This window comes from Macaca fascicularis, chromosome 7, assembly GCF_037993035.2.
Source record: "Macaca fascicularis isolate 582-1 chromosome 7, T2T-MFA8v1.1".
Classification (NCBI taxonomy): Eukaryota; Metazoa; Chordata; class Mammalia; order Primates; family Cercopithecidae; genus Macaca; species Macaca fascicularis.
This window is the reverse complement of record NC_088381.1, coordinates 124,831,655-124,850,319: the sequence shown is the minus strand read 5'-3', so window position 1 is coordinate 124,850,319 and position 18,665 is coordinate 124,831,655. Positions and strand designations below refer to the sequence as shown.

Sequence of the window (18,665 nt, the reverse complement as noted above, 5' to 3'; positions counted from 1 at the left end):
TGAGCTGAGATCACACCACCATATTCCAGCCTGAGTGACAGAGACTCTGTCTCAAAAAAAAAAAAAAAAAAAAAAAAAAAGCAAATGGGAAATTATTTAGCTAGTCACTTTCTATAGTCATCCAACAAAAGCACAGTTTTCTCCAAGTCTCTGGTCATTAGTCCTCAGAGATAAACTTTCAGTTACTCCTAGACAGGTGTTCTGAGTACAAATGTCATTGGGTTTTTCATTTAAGATAAGTAAACCCTGAACATCTAAAGCCAAATGTTCAAGATGAGCATCAGAAACACACACACACACACGCGCGCACACACACACACACACTACAAGGAACTGTGTACTTTATTTTACACATTTAACGTTATGTATCAAATGGTTATTGAGCCCTACAATGTGGATGGCTCTGTGCTAGGCCCTGTAGGGGATGCCAGAAACCTCACTGATATCTGTTGATGTTTCCCTATAGAAAACGGCCAATAAATGCATTTTCAAAAATTTCTGAGAGTGGCTAGAGAAAGAAGAGGTGGGTGGATCCAGGTTTTAGTGGATGTGAAACAATTTGAGAACCTCTTTAGGAGAAATTAGCTGTCCCCACCAACCTTGAAAGGCACCTGTGTCAGTTACAGGCCCCAAAGCTTCACCTTTATTAGCTTCTGGGCAAATCTGCTTCTGGCCAGGACAGCTGTCCTCAGGTGCACCTGCTGTCCTCCTTACATGCTCAGGAACCCTGGCTCCTTGCTCTTCAGAGATATAAACTTCATGATTTCAAAATATTATCATTTTGCAACTTGGCTTGGTAACTCAGACAGTGGCCAAGAGCAATTGCAGACTACACAATAGGCATGGTTTGGTTTGTGTCTGAAACATTAGCAAACAGATCATGTGAGACTGGGTGGTGCTCAAGTGGACACGTATGATACCCTGCAGTGTACTTTGCAATTTATTGTGGTGCAACACTGCACATAGGTCCTGTTCGTTTGCTACAGCTCCTTAGGCCATTTCCAGGATCCCTTCACCCAGTGACTCTGGCTCTTAGTAATTGGGAATGGCATTGTTGAAAACTTTCCGTTGTGCAATTCTGTTTGTAAAGTGCACAGAAGCCATGTGTTAAGATTACATGTTGTGAGTGACTCACTAATTTTCAGACTTCAGTTTGTTTAGGAGTTAGGTTTCTGTGACACACTCCTTCTATACCCCAATGCAATATTTTTCTTTTCTTTTTGAGACAGGATTTTGCTTTGTCACCCAGGCTGGACTGCAGTAGCACAATTATAGCTCACTGCAGCCTTGATCTCCTGGGCTTAAGTGATCCTCCTGTCTCTGCCTCCTGAGTAGGTGGGACTACAGGCATGCAGCACAATTTCTGGTTAATTTTTCAATTTTTTGTGGAGGCGGGGATCTTTCTATGTTGCCCATACTGGTCTCAAACTCCTGATCTCAGGTGATCCTTCCACCTCTGCCTCCCGAAGTGCTGGGACTTCAGGCATGAGACATCACACCCAGCCCCCCCAGTGCGATATTTTCATTCCTGTTTACACGTAGTACAATGCAGCCTTAGTATTGGGCAACTAGAAAGGGAAGGAGTGTACAATTCTCCATGCAAGCTTTATGAAAATTTTAATTCACTTTGAATTCCAATTCTAGTAACTAAATTTAATCTGAGGTTGATGCATATATTTTATGACATATCATTTCATTTAAATTGTGTTTAGTCTTCACTTTCAGAAGTCCTAAGATAATGGTGTTTATTGGTTCAAGGCTACACACAATTGCACATTGTGAATGATTTAATGCCACCAAATTCTACCCTCATGAATGGTTAAAATTATCAATATTATGTTATGTCTGTTTTACTGCAACTTTTTTAAAAAAGTTAAGGACCTTGGTGGAGAATGACTGAGAGTGGGAGGGGCACAGCTCTGATGCCTAATACAGACTGTGGACTTGTTACCTAATTCATGTGCTGTTGTTTAAGCACTGGTTTTTGGACAAATAAATTAGCAATGATGGTCATATAGTTCTGCAAGAAGAACATCCACGTATTCCTTTATTTAATATAATTCCTAGGTGTGACAAGAACAGTTCTGGATGCTGGAAATGTAGAAACAAACGTAAAAGAAATGGTTCTGCCTTCATGAATTTCCAGACTAATAAACCCAGTAAGGGAAAATAACAAGACCGTTTCATATAATGTTAAAGACTATGAAAAAACAGGTAAAACCACAAAGAGATACTGCTTCCAGTCTATTGGGATGGCTACAATTTTTTTAAACAAGAAAACAACAAGTGTTGGCAAGGATATGGAGAAATTAGAACCCGTATGCATTGCTGGTGGGAATGTAAAACCACACAGTTGAGGTTCCTCATAAAGTTAAACATAGACCTAGCATATTACCCAGCAATTCAACACCTAGATACATACCCAGAAGAATGGAAAGTAGAAACTTGAAGAGACACTCGTATAACCATGTTCGCAGCAGTCTTACAATATCCAAAGAGTGGAAACAGCCCAAGTATTCATCAACAGATAAATGGGTAAACAAAATGTAGCAAACACAGACAATGGAATATTATTTCACCATCAAGAAGAATAGAATTCTTAGGTGGTGCTGCACCACAATGAGCCTTGAAAACATATTTAGTAAAGGAACAGAAGGACAAATATTGTATGGTTCCACTAAATGAGGCATCTGTAATAGTCAAACTCATAGAAGCAAAAATACAATAGTGGTTGCCCGGGTTTGTGGGGAAGAGAGGAAAAAGGGCAGTTTTTGTTGAATGGGTACAGAGTTTATATTGGAAATGATTTTTTTAATGGGGGGTATAGATATTAATAGCAGTGACGGTTGCACAACATTGTGAATTATTTAATGCCACCAAATTCTACACTCATGAATGGTTAAAATGATCAATATTATGTTATGCATATTTTAGCCACATTTTTTTTTTTTAAGTCAAGGATCTTGGTAGAGAAAGACTGGGAGGGGGAGGAACACTTGCTAAGACCCTAAGGTAGGAGCAAGCTTTTCAGGAAGCAAGAAGGCAGGTGTCCCTGGGGCGGAGTGTAGAAGGGCCCTGCTGGCCGAGCTGACTGTGAAGCCAAAAGCACAGACTTTGGTGCCCCTCACTCGCATAGGCCCCTGCAAAGGAGCTGTACTGAATTTTCCATTTGCAATCTTTAGTTCTCCTTAAAGAAGGGCCCTTATAAACTTTAGTCTCCACGAAACTTTAACTTTAGTCTCCACAGAAACCTGGATCTGCTGCTGGGAATAAATGACAGAAAATGAGACCTGAACATTAGCATTAGAGGAAGTGATGGTCATGTGTAGATAGAGTGACAGCTCTGAAAAAGTGAGTGACAGCTCACTTTTGTACATACTGTTGCTTTTTGAAATTAAATTTATGTGTTTATTCATATACTCACTCATTGTGTTACTTATTTGTTCAACAAACATTTATAACACCCCTAATGTTGTAGGACTTTTCCTTAGTTCAGCCAAAAGCAGTGTCCTTGTCACATGACGATGAGAGATTAGGCTCGCAGACACCTTGAAGGGTGAGAAAAATGGAATTTATTGGGCAAAAAGGGGAAAAAAAGGGTAACGGGAACTCAGCAGAGCGAGAGTCCTGCTCATATAGGCTTCCCGCCTTGCAAATTGAATTCCAAGTACCCCGCAGGAAGAGGAGGGCCCAGGTTCTTCCGCCCTGCAAACAGTAGGCTCCACCCTGCTGTCCGCTCCTCCCAGTGCGCAGGCTGGTCAGAGGTTCTCTGGGGACCCGTTTATACTTGACTGTCTCACTAACGTGCCTACCATACACTGAACCTTGGAGGAGATAAAGAAGACACCCACAGCCCTAAGAAAAAAGAAACACCACAGCAATTATAAAGTTTAGAAACATTTCTAAATATTGAAATACTGAACTTGTCTCATCACCTCACTGGATTGTACATTCTTGGAAGACAGGACCTCTGGAATTATCACATTTTATAGCTACAAGGGACTTAAAATGTTTTTAGGTTGAACCTCTCATTTTACATCTAATAAACCCAGGCTCAAGGAAACTAGGTAACTTGTGTGAGGCCAAGGAAATAATTTGTAAGACTCCAAAGTAGAAGGCAGTCCTGCCTGGCACCCAGGTGTGGTCTTGTTCCCGTATTCCATGCAGCCATATTGCCTTGGGCTCCTTCCAGGTCTCCGGCTTCCTTTTTATCCCGTGCATTGTCTAACCTAGTGCTCCAGACATCATGAGCATTCTGTAAACAGGAATTTGGCAGTGATGGTCATATGTAGATAGAGTGACAGCTCTGGAATTTCTACCTGGGATGGTCTTCCGGATTGACATATGTATTTACTTAGCAACTGTCCTCACTTGGATAAAATGTCTATTTGGGTGGCTTGGAGGAGGCAGTTTCTGATAGAGATCATGGTAAATTCAAGTCTTCCAAGCTTCCCACCTCGTTGCCACTATTGGACAGATGACAAGGAGTTGCTGGCTCATGCTTTTGCTGCCTGCTGTACTTCTCTAACCCTTAATTTCCTCATTACTAACATGGAGGTTGTTATGAGAATTATGCGAGATAATGTATGCTAAGATCTTAGCACAGCACTAGGCACATAGTAAGTACGCAATCAATATTAGCTTGTGTTATTAGTGTTACTGTTATTCATGCTGAAAACTATCCTTATGGATTTCAGTGAAGGATGCTTGTATTATGCTTCTTTTCTTTTTTCTTTTTTTTAAAACAGGGTCTCACTTTGTCACCAATGCTGGAGTGCAGTGGCACCATCGCAGATCACTGCAGGCTCAACCTCCCAGGTTCAAGTGATCCTCCCACCTCAGCCTCCTGAGCTGCTGGGGCTACAGGTGTAAACCACCATGCCTGGCTAATTTTTATATTTTGGTTTTTGCAGAGATGGGGGTTTTGCCATGTTAATCAAGCTGATCTCAAACTCCTGGGCTCAGGCACTCCTCCCAAGGCCTCAGCCTCCCAAAGTGCTGAGATTACAGGTGTGAGCCACGGCACCCAGCTCATTGTGGTCAATATTCTAAACGTAAGAAACTGAGTTTGGGAATTTATTTCTCCAAAATCTAAGGGATATATACAAATGAAATATGATGATAACTGATTAAGAAACCTTACAAATAAATATTGGCCATCATTCTATCACCATTACCATTTAAAATCCACTCAAATGCCCATCACCCTAGCTCATGAGTTACCCAAATAGTGGAGTAATTGAAAACCACATTCTGTGCCTGTCCTTATATAAATTGCTGTTTGCCCCAGGCTATTTCCAAGGCTGTAAATAGATCTTAAAGATGAAACACTGACAGAAGTGTGCATTCAAGAGGCAAGATAATCAAGAAGGCTTGAAAATGATTAAGGTGTTACAGTCAAAACAAAAACCTGAAGCAAAGTTTACAGTTCTCTCTTGAACACCGACCAACTTGTTTATTTCCTATTATGTGGACATTTATATCATTGCTCACTCTATAATTTGAACTTTTACCTAATAAAAACTAAATACTTCTTGTCATGCATTTATTTTTCTCCTGAACTGAAACAGGTATATAGAATGCATAAGATGGTGAACTCCACAGGAATACGGGAAATGCTTTGCTGTATTTCTTGAGAGGAGGAAAGTTGTGCTGACTCATATTACCTTCCTCCTAGGTTCACACAGCTCCTCACTCTGCAAGTGTTTGTCCCTAGAATAGAGGTGAAACTTGAGAAGCACCCACTGTCTGTTTGCAGTGGAGAAAATGTCCATGGAAATATTAGCTTGCATTGCTTCAAATCTTGACGGGTCTTGAGAAGGCAATTACAAATATTATGCAAAGTTGTCTGACATATCTGTGGCTTTTCTTTTCTATTTTCAGACTTTTTCCTTTATGCATTTAAAACCTGGAGTTCAATTTGCAACACAGCACCAATCTGGATAAATTTCTTTTGCAAAAGCTACAGGTGGCTTCTCTTAAACATCAAGATAAGGTGTGAGTTACTTGAACACCAAATTTGTAGGACGCAAGCTTATTAAATAAGTAGTTCAGTAGAACCAGTTAGTAAGTGACAGCCAGGAGGCAGGAATAGCAAATGGTAGTGGCACATTTCATTTTTTATTGCCTTTAGGTGATTTACACCTAATTTAGAACTTGCTTCTAAAGATGGCTTATGACTTAGAAGCAGTGGAAGTTTCTAATACATTAAGATATACATTTGGCCGGGTGTGGTGGCTCATTCCTGTAATCCCAGCACTTTGAGAGGCCAAGGTGGGCAGATCATCTGAGGTCAGCAGTTCGAGACCAGCCTGGCCAACATGGTGAAACCCCGTCTCTACTAAAAATACAAAACTTAGCCGGGTGTGGTGGTGGGCACCTGTAATCCCAGGTATTTGGGAGGGTGAGGCAGGAGAATCACTTGAACCGGGGAGGTGGAGGTGGCAGTGAGCTGAGATTGTGCCACTGCACTATAGCCTGGGCTACAGAATAAGACTCCATCTAAAAAAAATAAATAAATAAATAAATAAAATAATATATAAATTCATGGTGATCTCTATTGTATCGCCTTATCTTCATTCTTTGCAGCATTTATCGCCATCTTCCATAAACCTTTTGGTTTACTTGTGGGTGGTTTGGTTTATTGTCTGTCTTCCCGTGCTAGAACGGAAGCTCCATGAAAATAGGAGTCTTGCCTGTCTTGCTCACCATTATGGCCCCACCACGGGCACTGCACCTGTGGGCCCTCCACAAATGTTTGCGGACTCAATCAGCCTGTACTTCAGTAGAGATGTTTAACTCAAATTATGCTCAAGAGGAACAGAGCCTTGGGGGTCCACAAGTGGAGTGAGATTAATTTCATTGCTACAGTTCAAGAATGGAGTTCCTCCTGCTTCCCCATTGCCAGGGGAAAAAAAAGAGTTAATGTATAAAGTTTCACAATTTATAATTTTTCTCCTTTAAATTTCCCATGCTTTAGTTTTCTGTGACTTCCTAATCAGTTTGCAATCAACATGACAAGCAAGTAGCAACCTGATATTGTCAGGAAATTTGGAAAAAGACGACGGCACTAAATTTAACAGGTTCTAAATATGCTTGTAATATATTTACCACAATTAAAAAATAGTTAAAATTAGAATATAGATGAAAAGTTTATGTTTAAAATAGTTTATGAAATATATATATATTTCTAGTTCTGGAGCTGGATGGTGGTGATAGTTGTACAACAATGTGAATATATTTAATGACACTAAGCTGTACGCTTAAAAATTGTTAAAATGATGAATTTTATGTTACGCATAGCTTACCACAATATTTTTAAATGATCAGAAAAATATATAACCAGTAACTACTGAGTAATTGAAATGTGGCTAATGCAACTGAGGGACTGAGTTTTTAATTTTATTTAATTTTGATTCGTTTTTGTTTCAATCTAAATAACCACATGTGCCTAGCAGCTACTGTATTGAATACAGTAGCTAAATGTACAGGGCTAAATGCCTAAAGAATTTCATTTAAATAATGCATTTTAGCATGCTAATTTTAAAAGTTATCATTTGAATGGATTTTCCCTTGCTTTTTGTTTTCTGACTTTTTGTTATGAAATTGTCAATCTTACATAAAAGTAAGGAGAATAGTATAATGAATATCCACTTGCTTGTCATCGAGATTTAGCAATTGTTAATATTTTGTTATGTTTCCCATAGTAATTTTTGAGATCCAGCTACTCTAATGAGGTGAGGCCAAAGCTCTGGAACTGAAAAGGGCTTAGTCTGACATCCATCTCTGGACTCAAAACCAATTCCATCGGCACTGCCCTTCCCTATTGTTAACTAGTTACATTTTCATTTTCATATTTTCTAGGTAATGGTGCCAGAAATGATAATAATATAATCAGAGTTATTTGTGAACACATTCACAACTTCTAAATTCATTTCAGATTTGAGCTGGGATTGTTTTGTTATTAGACTGTGACTTCTTTGGGTGGGTGGGTGCTAACAGTAAAATGTCACCAGTCACTGAGTGTATGACACCTCAAATGACACACAGGTGTGACCCAGCAAGTATGGCCCAGATGCCAGATGAACTGGTTCTTTGAAATCTATATTCACATTTAATTTAGCCTGGAGGTATGGCTATAAAATAATGACAGCTATAAGACACTGTAACATGATGCTTTAATGTCATGATGTGGTTGTGGTTCTAAGCGTTACTGTGATTATTGAGAACTGCTGAATTCTAGCTTCACTCTCTTCCTTTGGGGTTGTCCATTGGCATGGTTAGAAAGCTGGTTAATTGCGAGTCAAACTTGTGCAACTAAAATGGAGCAGGAAAAAAAGCACCATGTCCCAAAAAAGCATCTAAAAAATGCAATTCCAGAACCACAGAGAAACATGCAACTCTACCCAGATTTCTATAATGAGTCTTCATATTTTTATCTAGTAACTATGGTCTCATGGAAAGAAGGTATAAATAGTACCGTGGACAAACATGCGGACCTGACAAAAGACTTCTTAGTTTCAAATCCTGGCTTTGCCACTCATTGATTGTGGGCCTTGGCCAAGACACTGAAACTTCCTATAACTCAGTTTTTTCATCCATACAATGGAATTAATAATCACATTAAATAAGATACTTAGCAAGGTATGTTGCACATAATGTATGTTCAATAATAAATTAATAGTATTCACATTTTTAAATATAATGATAGCTCTTTGAGGGAAATACCAAATAGGTATAGTTTTATATTGTCTTTATAAACACAGTCCTCATGATCTGAGGAAAATTACATTCCAGGAGACTGGATATAGGAAGCAACATGGAAGGGGCAAAATATATTTGTCAGTGGTCTCTATGGTTTTCTAGAAGCACCCAAATGATAGATAATTCTAAAATCCAAAAAAACTCTGAAAACAAAAATTTTCACAAGTTTTCAACAAAAATTCATTTGAAGGCAAAAGCTAATCTGAATTAATGTGAGACTATGTATGTCTTTTTTTTTTTTTCTTTTCTTTGTTAGAGATAGGATCTTGCTCTGTATCCTAGGCTGGAGTGGAGTGGCGCACTCATAACTCACTGTAACCTCGAATTCCTGGGCTCAAATGATCCTCCTTCTTCAGCCTTCTGAGTAGCTAGGACTACAGACAGATACACCATACCTGGTTAATTATAATTTTTTTTTTGTAGAGATGGGATCTTGCTGTGTTGCCGTGGCTGGTCTTGTTGCCTGGCCTCAAGTGATTCTTCAGCCTCAGCCTCCCAAAGCACTGGGATGACATGTGTAAGCTGCTACACCTGGCCTTATGGTCTTCATTTATCCCACTTAGGGATACTAGTGAATTCTGTTATAATTTGTTGCAGTTAGTTGTGAGGTGCTGCCCTCACAGCACCTCACAACTTCAATGGAGATATTCTATAAGAAGCTGTATATACATCATGTCACCTTCAAAATCAAAATAAATCTGAATTCCAAACCATATCTGGCCCCGAGGGTTTGGGGCATGGAATTCTGGATCTCTACTCTGCTTACATTCCACTGGCCAAAAGTTAGCTAGCCCTGCTAGCTACAGGGCACCTGGGAAATGAGGCCTTTATTCTGAGCAGCCAAGGGCACAGCAAAAGTCTATTGCTATGGGATGAGGAAGATTGGACATTGAGGCCCAACCAGTAGTCTCTGACACAGTCTCATTCGTTTTCTCCAAAGCTTTATCCTAAAACATCCTCAGAACCTCCTGAATGGGACCAGAATAAATAGGAATTTTCCATTTGGTCTTCTGTAAGTAGCCTAGATTGACTTCAAACAACCCAGTTCTAGCTTCAAAACACCCAACATGGTTGGTTACCCTTACTCCCATGGAACGCTACCTTGGCTTCTCAGGCGAATCTATAGCAGTTCACAATTCTTCCCCCTGCAGAACCACTTCAATCTCACGGATATTTCCTAGTCTTCCAGTAAATTCAGAACTAGACCTTTGGTTCTAGCCAGGGTACTTATTTAGTTGGGACCCTTCAAATGGACTAATTGTCAATGTCCCTTCAACTTTTCATGGTAGAAGAGTCAGGACATTCCATGAGCATGTCCAAGAAACTTCTGAAAAGGAATATCCAGATTCAAACATTGTCTGTTTGAATTCATCAAACTCCATCAAATGCAAATTTTGCTTCTCTCAAAAAAAATTCAAATTCAACAAATTCAGGTCTGGGCAGAGATAGTATTTTGTTCTAGGAAGCATAGAGAATAAAAGATGAGTGTTTTTTTCTGCTTATTGCAATTGGATACAAAAGGAAGAATTTTTCGTGAACGCTGAAAGAAGAAAAACAACTTAAAATTGGATTTTATTTTCAACTCGGAGGCTAGAGAACTTCAGTCTATGGTACATATTTTTAATAAATGGGTGGGGTTGATATTATGAGAACCCAGAACCTGCCAGTTCTGAAGCCTAATTCCTAGTCATTGGCAAAATGTAATTTTTCCTCAAATAAAGATGAAATGCAAGATGAGCAAAAAAGAGGTAGTCACAGACAGTAACAAAACAAGATTCAGCCTCTGGCTTGGGTGCAGTAAACTGTAAATAGATCAGTGTTTCATAGTTGTGTGAGAGTTGCCTAGTTGGCCTCTAGAATCTTGCTTCATTTTATGCATGCCTTGTTGATTCTATAAGAATGTGCTTTTTGAATGTCCTGTAGTTAATTTATCAAACAGGGATGCCAAACTTTAAGCATTCCATGGGTTCTTTTTAACTTTAAATGGAGTTTGTGCAACTATTCCAAGTAGGTTTAAATAGATAAGTATTCTGGGGAGTGTCAATTTTATTCAGCCTAAAAGCTAAGTTAACATAAATGGAAAAATAGATGGTACCTTCTGCATTTTCATACATTTTAATGGCTAGTTCCTATTGATTGCTGTGCCTCTTTTTGCAAGTAAAGGAAAAATCAGACATCACAATGGACATTTCCTTGCAATGGAAAGTTATTTTGATCATACCTTACAAATGATCCATACTGATATTAAGTTTACAGTGTTGGGAGGAGGAGGAAAGAGTGAACTTAATTTGAATTTAGAAAGTCTCTAAATGATAATTGAATCACAAGTCTGGATTATAATTCTAGGAGCAACACTTGACTTGGTCAAAATCACTGTTATGAAGAGATGCAATTTTTACACAGTACTTCACATTGATTAAGTAATGTGTGAAAATGAAAAAAAAAGTATTTGAATCTTAATCACAGTCATTTGCATGAAATAAAAGTCTGTGTCAAGGGAATGCACATTATAATAACTCCTGGGTGTTTTGGTTGCATCAGTGAGCAAAGAAGTTGTATGCATTTTTTTCACGCTGATATACAAGAATTCCTTTTATATTTATTGTATCTTTGATTGTACAAAAATTTAGCAATATAGGATTTTGGTTGGTGAGAGACGACAACTGATTAACTACCTTAACAATAGCTGTAATTAAAACAGATGCTTGATAATGCATGCACTCGAATTAAACTGGGAACATTCAAAGACAGAAAAGAGAAAGAGGAATTTGATATGAACCTCATTCTCAGTAAGGCTCTCCATTAGATGGAAAGGTAATAAATGAGAGAATGAACTTCAGAAAAATTCTGCCCGTCTCTTTTCTACATATTTTTCTCCCTATTGCTGTATGCTTAGAATACTTGAAATATACAAACCTAAGCCTCTTGCCCGTGTACCCCACCCCCAAATCATATCTGAGACTGGTCTTCAAATCTACAGATCCTATTTTTCTGCACTGGCACCTATCAATACCTCCAACTTAGCCTCTCTGTTGAGAATCATCCGAGTCCAAAGTGCCTCCAAACTCTGAAGCTAGACTCCCTCCTGCCTTCTTCAGACCCCCAATAACTGAAATCATCAATAACCTGAAATCTCCTATTTGGGTTGATATGTATTTCCTATGATGTTGAGTTAATTTTTTTTCTTATTTTGATAATCTCCCCCTAGTTTTAGGCTGACATTATCTGGGAATAAAGGAGATTTTGGTCTCTGAAGCTTTTCATCTTCCCTGTTTTGTGGAAGAGAAAAAGAGACTAAGTAAGAGTTTTGATTCCTGAAGAGGTTGAAAATGCCAAAATACACTAATAGCTATTTTCAAAATGCATAAGTCTAATTGTTCAACCTAAGTCAGAAGAAGAAAGTTGGTGGAAAAATATCTGCCAGATATTGGCCATAATAAGGGAAAAATGTGAAGCAGAGATGGGATGGTAATGGATGCAATAATTCGTTTAATTAGAATTGAATAACAGTAAAAATAATAGTTGTAATAACAATGTTTCACTAAATAAAACAGAGTAAAACAATACATAAAAGTAAAAAATAAAAAAATAAAAAAGATTACTAATTCAGTAATAGCGGAAAACAATTTTGTGCTCAATCTCACTTTAAGGAAGAAACAGACACTCTGAGAAAATGAAGGCATCAATAAAGTTTCAAAATAAATGCACTGACACTAATGTCCTGAAGTTATTACACACTTAAAAATTAAAAACACTCCAAAATACAAGCTTTCTTTCTTGACAATGACATTCTTTCAACTTCAGAATCTAGAAGTTTGCCTTGATTCTTTACCCTTTGTCTTCTGGTGGATAGCAGACACTTCACAATACCTATTGAAAGAAACAATCCCACTTTCCAATCTTGCAAAATCCACTTCCTTTTTTTAGAAAACATGCCATGTGGCTGCACACCTTCCTACGTATGCCTCATTCACCAACCTTGTCAGGCCCTTGCACTTCCAAAGATAGTATCCGTCCTCCTTTTCACCTCTCCAGAATCCCCCGCTTCTCCAACCCTAATTCAGGTTCTATGCCTTGCAAGAAGGTTTCTATGATCACTCCAGGCAGCAGCAGTTTCTTCCTTCTCTGAGCTCCTATTGCATCAACAGAGAATACTCCCTAGTTCAGCACATACTTACTTTTGTAATAGTTTGTAGTTTTTCTCCCTCCCCAGTTACAAGCTCCTTGAAGATGAGAAAGATATCCCAACTTCCTTCCTTCTTTCCTTCAACAAATTTGTATCTAGTACCTACTCTGTACTGATGAGAGCCTTTCTAGATTTCTCCTACAGCACTTAGCAGCATTGCAGCCTGGAGTAGGCATGAAGTACATGCGTGTATTGTTTGAAGACATTTATTAAGCAGCTCTCTATCACCCTGGATGATTCAACTTAACTCATCTGCTCTTTCCTCCCAACGTACATTTAACCCATTCTTTTTAACCGAAGATCAAACCTTCAGTACCATCACCAAGCCTACTCTGTTCTTTCTGATAGAGGGAAGCAGATAGATTTATGACAGGGCAGCAAAAACCTGTTTGTGAAACTTGTTTCTGTTCTTAGTTCCACTTGACTTCCTTTGTACTATTGCTCAAGACACTTAACTTCTTGTGCCATCATAATGTCCCCTTCTGTAAAATAGAGACAATAATATATGCTGTGCCACCCCCAGCACTCCCCAGGGTGAGGGTTGATGAGATAATGGCTGTAAAACACCTTAAGCTCTTCCAAGGAAGGTGCCATAGTGTGGAAAAAAGTAAAGGGTTATTATGTAGCTGATCACATTCAAAATACAGGGTGCAAATGGACCTGTGGAGTTTTGAAACAAAGCCTCGGGGAGACAGGCTAATGCTTCACTTGCCCTTCAGGACCAGGCAGCATTTCTGGAACTTTCTCTTACATAAGTTAACTTTAGAAAATACATTTTATTTGTTTTTTAAAGGGGGTGGTGATTTATGCCTACAAAACAAAGGTGAACTCACACAGCTACAATGCAAGTCCCTGCTGTTTGAAGAGATACTGCCTTTGTCTTTTTCTTGTTTTTGTTTTTGTTTTCCAGTGGAAAATAGGTTTTATTGAGACCCTACCAGTTGCAAAATCTGTTCCTGGCATTAAGCTCCTTCTTCCTTTGCAATTCAGTCTTTCTTGAGTGGTCCCATGAATGCTTTCTTCTCCTCCACGGTCTGGAAGTGGCCATGGCCAAACTTGGAGGTGGTATCAATGAACTTAAGGTCAGTTTTCTCCAGAGCCCGCCGTTTGGTTTGCTGGTGCAAGGACTTGTGGGGAGGGTGAGCTCTCACTTCTTGGTTCCTACCACACAGTCCTTCAGCATGACAAAGTCAATGGTCACTTCACCATAGTGGCCAAAGCCACCCAGAGAGTTGATACTCTTGTCAGACATGTCATAGTCAGTGGAGGCATTGTTCTTGATCAGTTTGTCATCCTTGATAAGATAGCCCTGGCCAATCTTATAGATCTTCTTATTGATCTCAGTGCGGTGATGGTAGCCTTTCTGCTCAGCACGTGCCACAGAGAAGGCAACACGGGCAAGATGCCATGCCCCAATACAGGACTCCATGAGCAGGTCTTGGTGGGTCTTGTGGGGCAGATTCTTGGTGAGCCAACGACTGGTGATCCCTTTGTAGCCTTTGCCCTTGCTCATTCTGATGAGGTCGATCATCCCGTCCTGCCCAAACACATGCTTCACAGGTACCTGCTGCTCAAGCCTCTTGTGGACCCAGTCCAGCTTCTGGGCCATGGTGTCTCCATTCACCTGGATCTCCATCAGGTGGGCCTTCTTGTGGCGCAGAGAAAGCAGGCACATCTGGGTGTGGGCAATCACACGGATGACTTGGCCATACTTCTTCATGCTGCTGAAGTCCTTCTCCAGCTGCTTCTTGCCATCCTCATCCTGCCATTTCTTGCAGTACTTGGTAAAGGCCTTCTTCTTAGATTCATGCCAGTTCTTATAGAAGCGCCTCTTGCACTCATCACTGATGTGCTCAGCGAAGACGGTCTGGAAGGTCCAGAGGCCTTGAGGGGTTTCCACGTAGCCCACAATGCCCACAACCACCATGGGCGTTATCTCTGCAATGGTCACAGCCTCTACCACCTCCTTCTTATTCACCTTGGATCCTGGCCTGTCGACTTCCTGTATGATGTGGGTCATGCCAGCCTTGTATCCCGGGAAGCCTGTGAGGCAGACCGGCTTGGAAGGGTCATCCTTAGGGAGGCTCTTCACCTTCCCACGATGCCTGCTGCTGTGTGCTTCTGAGGCAGGAAGCTGAGGGACCCACGTCTGGGAGCGAACTTTCTGTGACATCACGCCGTCAAATCCCACTGGTAGAGTGAGATACTGCCTTTGAATTAACATACAAGCCAAAAGAAAGTAAACTCTAGCTTGGCAGAGCCCATCTCTCAAGCTTAGAATACCTTCTGGCCTGGAAGCTCTGTGAGGGCAGGAACTGGTTTCTTGTTCACAATTATATTGCCATCACTGCAAATAATGCCTGGAATGTAGTAGAGTAGAGCTCAACAAATATTTTATGTTCTCTGTATCACATGAATGAGTCTGGCTTTATTCCATGAATGAACCCATGGAATGAGAGAAGGTGCTAAAATCTGGGCACTGGTAGGTCCAACACTCTCTTATTTGAAGAAGGTGCTCAGGGGTTATATCGCCCACTGGGCTGGCTGTGTAACAGTCACATTTTGTGGGCACTGCCACTGGCTGCTCAAGTCCTCAGGGCTAGGAGAGTACAGGACCAAGGTCATTTTAATCCGACATTCTAATGGAACGTGCAACTTCGGATGTGCCAGGTATAAGTAGGAAACATGCAAGGAACTTGAGCATAGAGTTAATGTGTGGAGTTAGATATTATTGACCCTCCAATATTCTTGTTAAAAAATTTGGGTGCTGGAGGCTACCAGAGAAATCTGATTAGCCTAAATACATGTGGAGTTAGAGTAGTCCATGGGAGGAAAGGAATAGGATTCAGTCTGACCTTTTTCTCCCCACCAGAGGTTCAAAGGTAGTATGATAGATCTGATAAACCAAGTGGCTACGACTGAGGCCATGTTGCAAGAACAGAGGTGCACCTAAGAGAAAGCTCACCACGTGAGAGGAGTTAGCGGGGGCTGGGGACCACTTTCAACCCCAGGACTTGGATCATTAGAGTCAGGCTGATTCTAGGCACAGTGCACAGTGGGTACTAGTGTGCCCAAGTCACACTAACATAGCACTGGTCATACAGTTTTAAAAATAAATCCAGATGCTTATAATGCAAAACAATAAACATGCTAAACAGTGATTTGGCATCTAAGAAGCCTTAATGCAGTGTAATGTTCTATTTCTTTCAGGCTGCTCTAACAAAATACCAGAAACTGGGTGGCTTATAAACAACAGAAATGTATTCCTCACAGTTCTGGAGGTGGGAAGTCCAAGATCCAGGCACCTGCTGATTTGATGTCTGATGAGGGTCTGCTGTTTGGTTCATAGACGGCTGTCTTGTTGCTGTGTCTCCACATGGCCGAAGGCACAGGGAATTCTCTGTGTCTCTTTTATAAGGGCATTAATCCCATTCATGAGCGCTCCCCCCTCATGACCTAATCACTTCCCTAAGGCCCCATCTCCAAATGCCACCACCCTGGAGCTTAGGTTTCAACATATGAATTTGGGGAGGACACAAACATTCAGTCTACAGTAGGAAACAAAGAGAAAAGGAACATCTTCCCCTTCAAAGGATGAAACTGCTTGGCCTCAATGACTCAGTGGAGGCCTCTGTGGGAGCCAGCAGGCGTGGAGAGAGTAAGAGTGGAGGCCACCAGGCCAGGCACGGTGGCTCATGTCTGTAATCCCAGCACTTTGGGAGGCCGAGGCGGGCAGATCACCTGAAGTTGGGAGTTGGAGACCAGCCTGACCAACATGGAGAAACCCCGTCTCTACTAAAAGTACAAAACTAGCCGGGTGTGGTGGTGGGCACCTGTAATCCCAGCTACTCAGGAGGCTGAGGCAGGAGAATCGCTTGAACCCGGGAGGCGGAAGTTGCAGTGAGCCAAGATCACGCCATTGCACTCCAGCCTGGGCTACAAGAGCAAAGCTCTGTCTCAAAGAAAAAAAAAAAAAAAAAGAGTGGAGGCCACCAAGGAGCTGCAGATAATGTCACCATAATTACATATGTGGCAAGAACATCCAAAGGAAGGGACGGAGGGAAGGAGGAAGGAAAGAGGAAAGGAAGGAAGATAGATCTGGCTTCAAAAAACTGACAGAAATGCCAAAGACAAGGCTTTCATTCAAAAGTGACGTCCTGGTTCACCCTGTGGTGGTGAGCAAAGGGCAAGTGCAGATTAAAAGCAGAAATGGATGTTTCCCTAATGTGGCAAAAAGGCCTTGACCTGTAATACCAGACTGTCAACAAAAATCCTCAGAACAGATGTGTGTAAGACAGGGTGAGAGAGAAGGTTTTCCCACTTCAGCTATTTAGGTCCTGTGCCTTCTCATTATTCCCTAGAGACAGTTGGGAACAAAGGAACAAAAAGCACCAAAGTACATACATCCCAATGCCCAGGTTAATTTTACAAGAGAAAAGTCTAATAAAGCCCAAGTAAATAAGAAAAATGAAAAGAATCTACCCAGGAAATTTAGGGGCAGATCACAGGCCAGAATATAAAACATTCCTGGGTTAAAAAGAGAAAAAAAGTTATGTGACCTATGCAATGATTATTATTAAGGAAGGAAGAAAGGAAGGAAGGAAGGAAGGAAGGAAGGAAGGAAGGAAGGAAGGAAGGAAGGAAGGCAGGCTGAATACATATAAAGAAGAGGCACATTCAAAAGAGAATGAGAATCAGGAGAAAAATTTGATAAAACAAATGGCTCAGACTTTAATATAATTAAAGAGAACACGGGCTCTATGAAAGATGATATCAAACATAAAAAGACAAGAAAACAATGAAATCTAAAGGAAGCAGGCAGAGGCAAAGGAAAAAATAATTTCATTGCAGAAATCATAAATGATTTAGGCTGGGCATGATGGCTCACACCTGTAATCGCAACACTTCGGGAGGCTTAAGTGGGAGAAGATTGCTTGAGCCCAGGAGTTTGAGTCCAGTCTGGGCAAGATAGTGGGACCTGGTCTCTACGAAAAATCTTAAAACAAAAATTAACCTGGTGTGGTGGTGGATGCCTGTAGTCGCAGCTACGTGGGAGGCTCAGGTGGGAGGTTCACTTGAGCCCAGGAGGTTGAGGCTGCAGTGAGTCATCATCCTGTCACTGCACTCCAACCTGGGTGACACAGTGAGACCCTGTCTCAAAAAATACATAATAATAATAGTAATCTTCATAATAATAAATGATTTAGAAACATCAAGTAAAATTGCAGAAAACTGAGTTTGTGATCTTGTTGATAGATGAGAAAACCACACAGAATGAAGAGGAAAGGGGAAAAAATTAAAAAGAAGTTACAAAGAAGTTAGTAGATATGGAAGGTACCCAACCTAGTTACCAAATATAGATAATCGCTCTTCCTAAAGTCAAGGAAAAAATACTCGGATATAGCAGAGAAAAAGTTTCTGATATCACAGAAGAGCGGAATCTTCAGATTAAATTAATTAATATATTATAATTAATCTAAGGCATATTTCCTGCTGAAATTACTAAACTTCAAGGATAGAAAAAGAATTCTCCTAACACCCAGACAGATGAAACAAATCAAAGAAGGGAAATACCAGGCTAGCTTCGGACCACTCCATAGCAACATTTGAGGCCACAGGACAGGGGAGCAATGACTGACAAATTTTGAGTGGAAAATCATGCGACCCAGAGAAGTTGTTGTCCAACATGTAAAGATAACAACAAAATTCTCAAATA

General features: G+C 40.5%; 1 long non-coding RNA gene and 1 pseudogene across 1 annotated transcript in view; both read right to left on the bottom strand.

Moving 5' to 3' along the window:
- Window positions 1-18,665, bottom strand: part of LOC135971986 (uncharacterized) — a 225,809-nt gene that overhangs the window by 38,134 nt on the left and 169,010 nt on the right. The window lies entirely within an intron of this gene.
- LOC102124238 (large ribosomal subunit protein uL3 pseudogene) lies at window positions 13,724-14,984 on the bottom strand (annotated as a pseudogene).